Source organism: Hordeum vulgare, chromosome 3H (genome assembly GCF_904849725.1).
Source record: "Hordeum vulgare subsp. vulgare chromosome 3H, MorexV3_pseudomolecules_assembly, whole genome shotgun sequence".
NCBI lineage: Eukaryota > Viridiplantae > Streptophyta > Magnoliopsida > Poales > Poaceae > Hordeum > Hordeum vulgare.
In genome coordinates this window covers 257,208,469-257,218,221 of record NC_058520.1, presented here as the reverse complement: position 1 = coordinate 257,218,221, position 9,753 = coordinate 257,208,469, and positions in this window count along the sequence as shown.

Sequence of the window (9,753 nt, the reverse complement as noted above, 5' to 3'; positions counted from 1 at the left end):
GCTTGTGCTAGAAACTAGGACATATGGAATTAAACTGTTATACTTAAATACTTGTAGGAAATTAATATGTCTAGCCACAATGAAGCCGGGAATTCTGGTCGCCACGAAGAATACCTTTTTGAGGAAGCAAATCATTTTTTCAATTACGTGGACCAACGGGACATGTGGATGTAGGGTGGCAATGAGATCAACCCCGACACCGACACTGCCACCGGTAGCGATAGTGGCACGGCCACCAAGACCGGCCATGATGTTGACTTACCCGGTGAAGGACCGAAGCCGGAGACGGCAAAAATACAAACGCGCTCGGCACCGGACAAATTGTGGTCACGGCAGTGCACCCCACGAAATTAGAGCCAACGGCACCGGAGTCAGCGTGCAAGTGCTATGGCAATCAACTAGGATGCATCCTGAGGGAAACCGCCAACATCAATGACGAAAAGTTAAAGAAGATACCACATATGGAGCACACGCTCCTAACAAAGTTGCACAATTGGTTCTTGTTCCCCAGGCAAACTCAGCAAAACTTTCATGGGATGATGAACCCATGACAAAGATAAACAGCAAGGCAATGGTGAAGTTCACCAATGCCATGTCCGCCTGGAAAGTAAGGGTGAAAAAATCGATTCTAAACAATGAACCCTGGTCCAAGATTCATGCTGACAATCCATCACTAACGGAACAGGACTTCGAAAAATTCAAGGAGACTTTTGCTATAGAAGAAGGGCACAAAAAGTCAGAGTAAATGAAGGAGCTATAGGCCAGGAACACGCTCGCCCACCGCCTCGGAAGCCGTGGTTACAAGGGAAAGAGGCATGTACGGGCCAAGGAGGACGCGAGTGTGAAAGTCATGGAATCCCAAACCCCTTGGCGGAGTTCACCTACCCGCACGAGAGTGACTGGATCAGGGCCGGGCACTAGTGGGACCCCGTCAATAAGGTCTTTTCCACGGACCCGAACACGAGGGAGTTCATGCGACTACTGGTAATTGTTCCATTACCACCTTATATTAATTAGCTTCCAATCAATTCGACAACAAGTTTTGTCACATTTAAAAACCATCCACATTCCTTTCGCAGAAAGAGAAAGCAACGAGTCGTCTCAGTTGTTGGCGAGGCCCAAGGGACACAACCCGTTCAACCGGGCCCTGAACATACTCAAAAATGTCTCGATGGACAAGCCCCCATCTTATGGGTGTGTGCACATCGTCGGAGATGGCGCCTCGTGGATGAAGTGCTACCACAAGAAGCCGGAGGAAAAAAAGAAAAAACAACAACTTTCCCAACAGACCATCGACGAGAAGGTTGCGCAAGCGGTTGATAAGAGCAAAGTTGAGACCAAAGAAGAGCTGGCCAAGGTAATCGACGATAAGGTCAATGCAGTTGTGGCAGCTTCATCGAGCCAATTGGTTCCGACAGTTTTTGAGTTTGTGAGGAGGAATCTGGAAAAAGGTCTAGAGGACTTTCCCCTTCTCAGCTCTGTCGGGAGCAATTCGGTGAACATCGCACCACCAGCACCTGCTCACGCAACCGCAGATGCTCCCGTACCTGGTCTAGCTTTGGTTCATGGCAGCCCGTCCTCTGTCTTTGGCGTGCTCGGCGGGGCTTCATATTTTGCTAAGCTCGATGTCATCACGGTAATTACGCGGCATACACTCTTCACCAGCATGTCTATATAGTCTTCCGTTTCAGTTGCCTTTCGGATATCTAACGTCGTAGTCATGTCTTCGCAGGCCAACGAAACCCCGTGCGCCCTACTATACGGTCTCAACGGCCAGAAGGTGGACATGGGAAAGGCAATGATCATGAAACCGAACGACCGCATGCTCCACAACCGACAGCTGCCCCATGGCATCTTAAAAGTTTGTGTGGCCAGTGTGAAAGCGGGCTTTGAGGATTTGCCTCTTCTAAGACCAGTCGATGACACCCCTAAATATATTGGCGCATGCAAGAGCTCGATCTTGCCTTGGCCAAAGAATCACCTTCGTGTCGAGGCGCCCAGGAGCACACCAACGACAACTCCTCAACAAGGTAGGAACACCACCCGACCTACCCAATTATCTGCACCTATCGCGGCGGGTGATAGCGGTCAACGCGAAGAGGGAGAGCCTGGATTAGTGCCAACTGATGTCACCCCTGTCGAAGAAGAAACTGTTGATGATGTCATGGAGGAGGATGCTGATGACCCTAACGAGTATATCAATACCGGCTATGACGATGCTCGGGAGTATGACTCAGGCTATGAGTATGGAGATGACTTGATGATGCCTGAATATCCGGAGCCGTGACGTCCTACGGGTGATTGCAAAAAGTCTCTCTTCTTGTGATCCTCGCAGGAGACACCTCCAGATGCCGCCTCTACCCAGCAAGAACAACACGGGGGGCGTCCGTTGGTAATTAGCCCGACGATGCTGGGGTGGTGGTTAGGGAAGGTATGACGGGCTCAGTACCGCCACCCGCCAAGTAGCGAAGGAGGAGACCGAAGAAGAAAGAATATAAAGGCGCCAGATCTTCTTCAAGCAGTCAGCTGCCTCTAAAGCCCTGGGAAGTAGACAGAATACGTGTCGTAGGTGCGGATTGTTTCCATATCGCCGGCAACCCGATCCTACCTTAGAAAGTGCTAGAGAACATACAGAACAATGATCTAAGGAGACTTCATGATGATGTGGTGGCCATGGAGAGAAGACTTCTGAGGACGAAAAAACCAGGATACTACCCGCTTTACCCGGCTCAGGTTCCGGGTGCGAAGTCATACGTCGACAGATGGCCTGGGATAAGTTCATCCTGCGATTTGACTACATCTACAACATGTTCCACATGACCAAGCTGGATTTTCAGTTCATCCGCCTATATGCGTTGTATCTCAACTACATCATGAGGCGCGAGAACTTAGAAAATATCTACGTCGCATACCCATACTATATATACGAGAGCTTCTTGGCAGCCTGCAAAGAGCATCGTAACTATGCGAGCAAGTACGTCAGCGATTTCATGACTGCTAATAAGGACAAGGAAACGATTCTGCTGCCTGATCATCCCACGTAAGTCATCCACGGATATCCTTTCGTAAGTTCTGATCATTCCTTTGCAAGCATTGAGGCTAATTTGAGGTGTACCTATTTTGCACAGCTGGGGGGCGTTGTCCTCATCTGTATGTACCCACAATACTCCCATGCTCTGTACTTGGACTCGTCGAAGAACATCGAGAAAAAGTATTACAAGCACATAAAGAGTGTTCTCGATAGTGCCTTGAAAACCTTCAACCTTACTGGTGGATATATCAAGGTGAAAAAGTATAGGAATCAAGCACCGGCTTTCGGCCATAAGACCGACTTCTATTGCATCCAGCAACCGAACACTAGTAAGGCTGATGGATTCTACCTCATGCATCACATGATCGAGTACAGAAGGGATAATCAACGCCTTCGCATGTCAGCTAATTCCGGTGATGCCGATATTGTCAACTGGGCCACAAGCATAGGAACGACACCGGATCTCGAATCCGAGCTGAGTATTATCACATACAGTGTGAACTTGCCCAAGTGATCATGAAGCAGGTCGTCGAACAAGGAGGGGTGTTCTTCGATGGGCCAATGAGATAGTAGAATGTCCGAGAACTGCTACGCGCTCAGCGTGTGGACCTAAAGCCTTTCAACCAGCTCAGGTCATTCATCCCTGACTATGAAGATTGGGGTGCCGACATGGAGGAGTGATTGGCGATGACAATGTGTGTTCATAATTAGTACAATTGGCTTTCTATGAACTAGCATATACATCGGTCTAGTTAATTAGTTTGAATATGAGGAAGTTCGATATTTATGTTTACTGCTTGTATTCTACTAACTATGCCTCTTCGTGTGTCTCAAGTACATTATGTTGCATATTATATATCATTGTTAATCAACTTACGATGCAGGTACATAGATCGGAGATGGCGAAGGGCTGCTACGCCTTATCATTGGAGGATTCCAGGAGTGTACGACCACTGGCCGGACGCTCAGGACCAAGTGGACAGGTACCCGGGTGCTAGCCACAGAGGGTTTGAGAGCAGAGCCGAAGCGGAAATGAGTTACTTGAGGTGGATGCTACGGCAAGAGACGGAGCGAAACCGGTGCCTCAAGAAGTACTGCATTGTCGTGCTCTTGCTCATGTTGATCGCTCTTCTCTTCTACATGATGGTTTAGATAGTGATGATGAAACTTGTGGGTGTGCCATAACTTGTGTGTATCACTATTTTTGAGATTTGATGATATTTGTGTTGGATAACGATATATGTGTTGGATAATTATGATGATATTATAAATGACGAGACTACTTTATGTGTGTGGTATGATGAGAATAATGCATGTTTATTATGATACGATGAAACTACTATTATAGCATGCACAAATACGTAGAGGGGCATAAATATGACGGGAATTAAATATTGAAAGCAGGAATATTAGCAGTAGTGCTGGAATATTAGCAGTAGCGTTGGCTTAGCAGTAGCACTTTATTTATTCCAGCGCTACTGCTAAGGTATATATGAGTAGTGCTTTAAATCCAGCGCTACTGCTAATAGGTTAGTTGTAGCGCGTTAGCAGTAGCGTTGCCCCTAGCGTTACTGGTAAGGGAAAAACTAGCGCTACTGGTAGGCTTTCTCCTAGTAGTGTGTCGTTCCCCCTCCTATCTTGACTATGCCTTGGGAGAAGCGCGCTTCATCATTGGAAGAATAGGGTGACCCCCTTCTCCTTGCGCTCGGCCCTATAAACAAGGGGAGGACCAAAGGGAGGGCGCAGCTCACTCACGGTCTCTTCCTCCTCTCTACTTCCCATTGCCTCCATCTTCTTCGTGTGTCATTCCTTCAGCACGCTCCCTCCACGATGGCAAGGGGTCGCAGACGAACTCGAGGCTCCAGTGGTGTTGGGCGGGGCAGCTCCGAGAGTCTGGTGTGCACTGTGGTGATGGCGGTGGGGTCGGCTCCAGCTCTCACGAAAGGACGAGGTCCAGAGGTCGGGCAAGAGTGGCTCTGTCAAGCCGAAGTGGCCAAGGTGGCGCTCGCAGTGGCCCTCCTCTCCCACAGCCACATGCAGGGATCCATGTGGGGGTAGAGGTGCATGAGTTTGTTGGGGTGGTCCCCTGATGGCACCCGAGCTGGCTGCAACTTCCTCACCCTTTCGTGAGGGCCATAGATGGCAACCGACCCCATGGCCTATGGCTTCGGGCGGCCGGCTGTTGTATCGGGCCCGTGTGGGCGGCGGTCGACCTCTCCCCCTGAAGCGCCATGTTCTTGATGCGGGTGTGGAAGTCGTTCGCCCACACCCGCTGGCTTGGCCCCGGCCATCTTCTCCACTTTCGGTTCGATGGCTCTGCCACCCTCTCCTTGAAGTTCTTCAAAGCAACTAGCGTTTGCCTATAGTGTTGTGCTGAGAGCTCGAGCGGCAGCAACATGGAATCCTCTAGTGACAACTATGATGAGAGCAACGTCTTTGGTGTCAACCTGGAGGGTGACAACTCCGAGTAGCATGGTCGGTATCATGGAGGGATGCGTAAAACGACGCCCCGCCTATGGGACCGTTTCTGGATCGATCGCCACATCATAGTGGCAGATCTCCTCCCAGACGCCGGCCGTGGCGTTATAGGAAGTCGTACTATGACTTACCTAGGTCACCACCGTTGATGACTCGGAGTTGCTCCTTTTATTTTTAAATAGCACCCAATGTAACCTGAAAGAAAATCAAAAAAACGTTGGCCACCACTATTGTATTGAAAATTTAGATTATTTTCTCTTTTTTGCGTCAATGTTTGTTATTTCCCTTCCAAACACAAAGGTTGCACCCGGGCACCCTTTTGACCTTGACGCATATCGGTAATGCTTGACAGTGTGCGTCGTCTTGTAGTAGCGCGCTTCTAAGGATAGACCCTGAGCACCCCTTCAACGGTGCTATGCCCGACAAGGTTGACTTGTTATCCACGCCCGATCACCCAGGGCGCTCAGCATGCTTAACCACACGCAAGTCTTCTCATACACACAGAGATTATGTGGCAGGGAAGGGATTTACTTAATACAGGCTCTCAATTAGTACCGACCACAATAATCAACAATGTCCCGTCCCAAAAGGGGTATCGTGGTTGTACATCTAAGGTTGGAGTAAAGGTAGCAACTTAAGCCAATCTGTTTTCGAAAGAAACACACCCGCTTGCCTCGGTACACCACTTCTTCCTCAAGTGGTTACCTAGCTCAACATTATCACCCTCGGCCATTAGTGTCACTCTACGGGGTTTTTGAAAGGTCTTTGGAAACACAGCTCTTTCCAACACCATGCATAGTCCCTTCCCATTTGTGTAGCTTCTACTTTACCATCCTATATACTTCCCACCCGCACAACCCTCATAAGATGGTAGGGTCATGCTCAATGCAAGTATCAACAAGGAAATATCGGAGCAACCCACCAAGGTGGTTACCGATTCGTCATGATTCAGATGCAACGAATAAAGTGATATATGGCATGCCTAAAAATGGTTTCAAAGTCATAGTCAAACAGCTGCTTGCCTTGCTCAATGATACGTCACCAATGTATCTATAATTTTTTATTGTTCCTTGTTGTTATATTATCATTCTTGGATGTTTTATGATCATTTTATAGCAACTTTATATCATGTTTTGGACTAACCCACTGACATAGTGCCTAGTGTCAACTGCTATTTTTTGTTTATTTTTTTCCTTCGTAGAAAATCAATATCAGATGAAGTCCAAATGCCATGAAACTTCATGGAGATATTTTTGGACCAGAAGGAAACTTGGGAGCCAAGAATAAGCAGCAGATGAGGCCCGGGAGCAATAGGCACCAGGGTGCGCCTAGAGCCCCAGGCGCAGCCTGGTATCCAGTGGGTCCCTCGAGCACCTCCTCCACCACCTTTGAGCACTATAAATATGCTAATATTCAGAAAATCCTAGAGGAGTCGATGAAAAATCGTTTCAGCTGCCACAAGTTCCAAAAGCCATGAAATCTAATCTAGAGCCTGTTCGAGAGAGGAACACAATCATGGAGGGATTCACCATCCTCATGGGTGCTCCTCCGATGATGCGTGAATAGTTCATATCACACCTATGGGTCCGTAGGAAGTAGCTAGATGGCTTTCTCTCTCACTTTGTTTCTCAATACAATGGTCTCTTGGAGATCCATATGATGTAACTCTTTCTTTTATGGTCTGTTTGTTGGGATTCGATGAATTGTGAGTTTATGATCAGATCTATGAAATCATATTCATGGCTGATTATTCTAGCCTCGTATTTCTTCTCTGATCTTTGGTTTTTGTCTGGTCAACTTGACATTTATCTTGCAATGGGAAGAGGTGCTTTGTGATGGGTTCGATCTTGCGGTGCTCAATCTCAGTGATAGAAAGATACATGACATGCATGTATCGTTGCAATTAAGGATAAAACGATGGGGTCTATTACTACATGAATAGATCTTGTCTACATCATGTCATCGTTCTTAAGGCATTACTCTGTTTCTCCATGAACTCAATACACTAGATGCATGTTGGATAGCAGTGGATGTGTGGAGTAATAGAGGTAGATGCAGGCAGAAGTCGGTCTACTTGTCTTGGATGTGATGCTTATATACATGATCATTGTCTTGAATATCATCATAATTATTTGCTCTTGTTATTTGTGTGCAGGTGCTGCTTACATAGTCTTGTGGATCTTCCTACTGGATTGATACATTGGTTTCATAAGTGACGGAAATACTTGTCGTCACTCTGCTACATCACCCTTTAAGCTTGGAGGGAAACCAACGCAATCAGCCAGGAGTCACACAACAAAGTCCCCGGTGTCTTCAAAGTCTCCTGGTACAAGCTCTTCGTCAACAACGCAATCTATTTGTTAAATAAAACGGGCAAAAATAAGATCACGGCAAAAACAGAGAAAAAAATCACCCATAAAAATGTCAAGTTATTTTTGTAAATTACTAGGGTGTGTATTAGTACTGTAAAAATGATTAGGTTTTAGTTTTAAAGAGAAAAATTTGTGAAAAGCAATATAACCGAAAGTTAAAATGCTTCAAACAAGGCTTTAAAATAAAACACTATGTAAAACTCTTTTCAAAAATTGCACAAGTGGCACTATTAAATAGGTTGTATTATTATAAGTTTTTAGAAATTGGAATCACTTGATTTGGATAAATATTCTGGCCACGGGGATTTTTGCAACTAAATACCAGAAAATAAAAAGAAAAGGCCACTATGCCCTGGGCCAGAGCCAGCCCAGCCGAACCAGCCTAGCCAGGGAAGCCGGGCGAGGCGTGCCTGGCGAGCGGGCCCACGTAGGTTTAATCATGATAGGCGAGGGCCGGTCATCAGCAATAGAGAGGGGAGGGAGAGAGAGGTGAGGATAAGAGGCACGGCCGGCCTGTCATCTTCAACCTTGGGACACAAAGGGACGCGGGCTCACCGGTGACGGCAGGGGGAACGACAGGGCTCGGGAACGGCGGGAAGGGACTCAGGAGCAAGTCACTGATCCGGTGGAGGTCGAGGTTGTCGTCGGGGCACCCTGGTTCGCTCGCGACGAGGAGGCCGTGACGGAAAGACTCGGGAGTAAGTTTTTGGTGTTGTCCTCGACTACAAAGGACGGGAATAAGAGAGGGAAAAGCATCAGAGGTGAGAGGGGGTTTCAGAGGGAGAGAAAGGAGGGTCTGAGGTGTCCTATACCTCGAGATCTCCGCTCGTGTTCAATCTCGAGCTCGGGCGACTCCGGGGCGGATTTGGTGGCACGGGAGGTCGATTCTGGAGGGGAGAGGGGTTCCAATGGGGAGAGAAGGGATCGAGGAGGCCTCTTTATAGGGGGTTGTAGTCTATCGTATGTTGGTGTGCCAGCGAGGTTGTGAATGAGGCAGAGTCCATGAGAGGAGGAGGGTGTCGGGACCCAATCCTAAGCCATATGAATCCAACATATAACACATCACATCACTTTGCGGCCTCAAGCACGGTAAACTCCACGGCTGCCACCTTACCTTGGTCGGTACCATTTGTGTCTTTTGGCTCACGTATATGAATGTGTCGCTAGCAATCATATGTCAGAGAACCCGGGTCTACATGACTAGTTATAGACCCAAGTGGCACAACCGTACAGGGACAGGCACACGTAACCCATCAATGCATGGGCCGGTCATTAGCATGTGAAGACAAGTAATAGCAAGCTAATGGACTCCATTACACCGCGTGACATTTCCCCGTGGGGACAGACACAGTAGGGCAGAAGGATACATGTCGGTCAATCAATGTGTCCAGAGCAGTAGCAAGCTACCAAGGCTTAGTGGGAGCACAAAGAGGCATTTCCCCGTAAATAAGGCTACTAAAGGCATACAACTAGGTGTAGAATCACACACATACAATGCATTCCAAAACATACACACAATATGCACGATATGAGTAGATACAACATGACATCACAAGATAACTCTATGACTCAAGCATTTATTAAAGACTCATAAGAGTCAATATAGTGTGATATTACAAAGAGGGGTCACATGACCCAACACTCAAATCATGCAACCATCAAGCGGAAGCATAAGATGCCTGGGTACAGACATCTACTAAAAGTAGTTGGAGGAGCCTGAAAATCTACAACGACACTACCAAAGGAGCCAGACCTCTATCTGAGATTCCCAAGCTAATCCGGTCAACATCGAACTTCACGTAGAAAACCAATAGAGAGACTAAGGTCTCCTGTGCAAAAACATAAATTAAGCAACCGTGAGTACAAAGATAC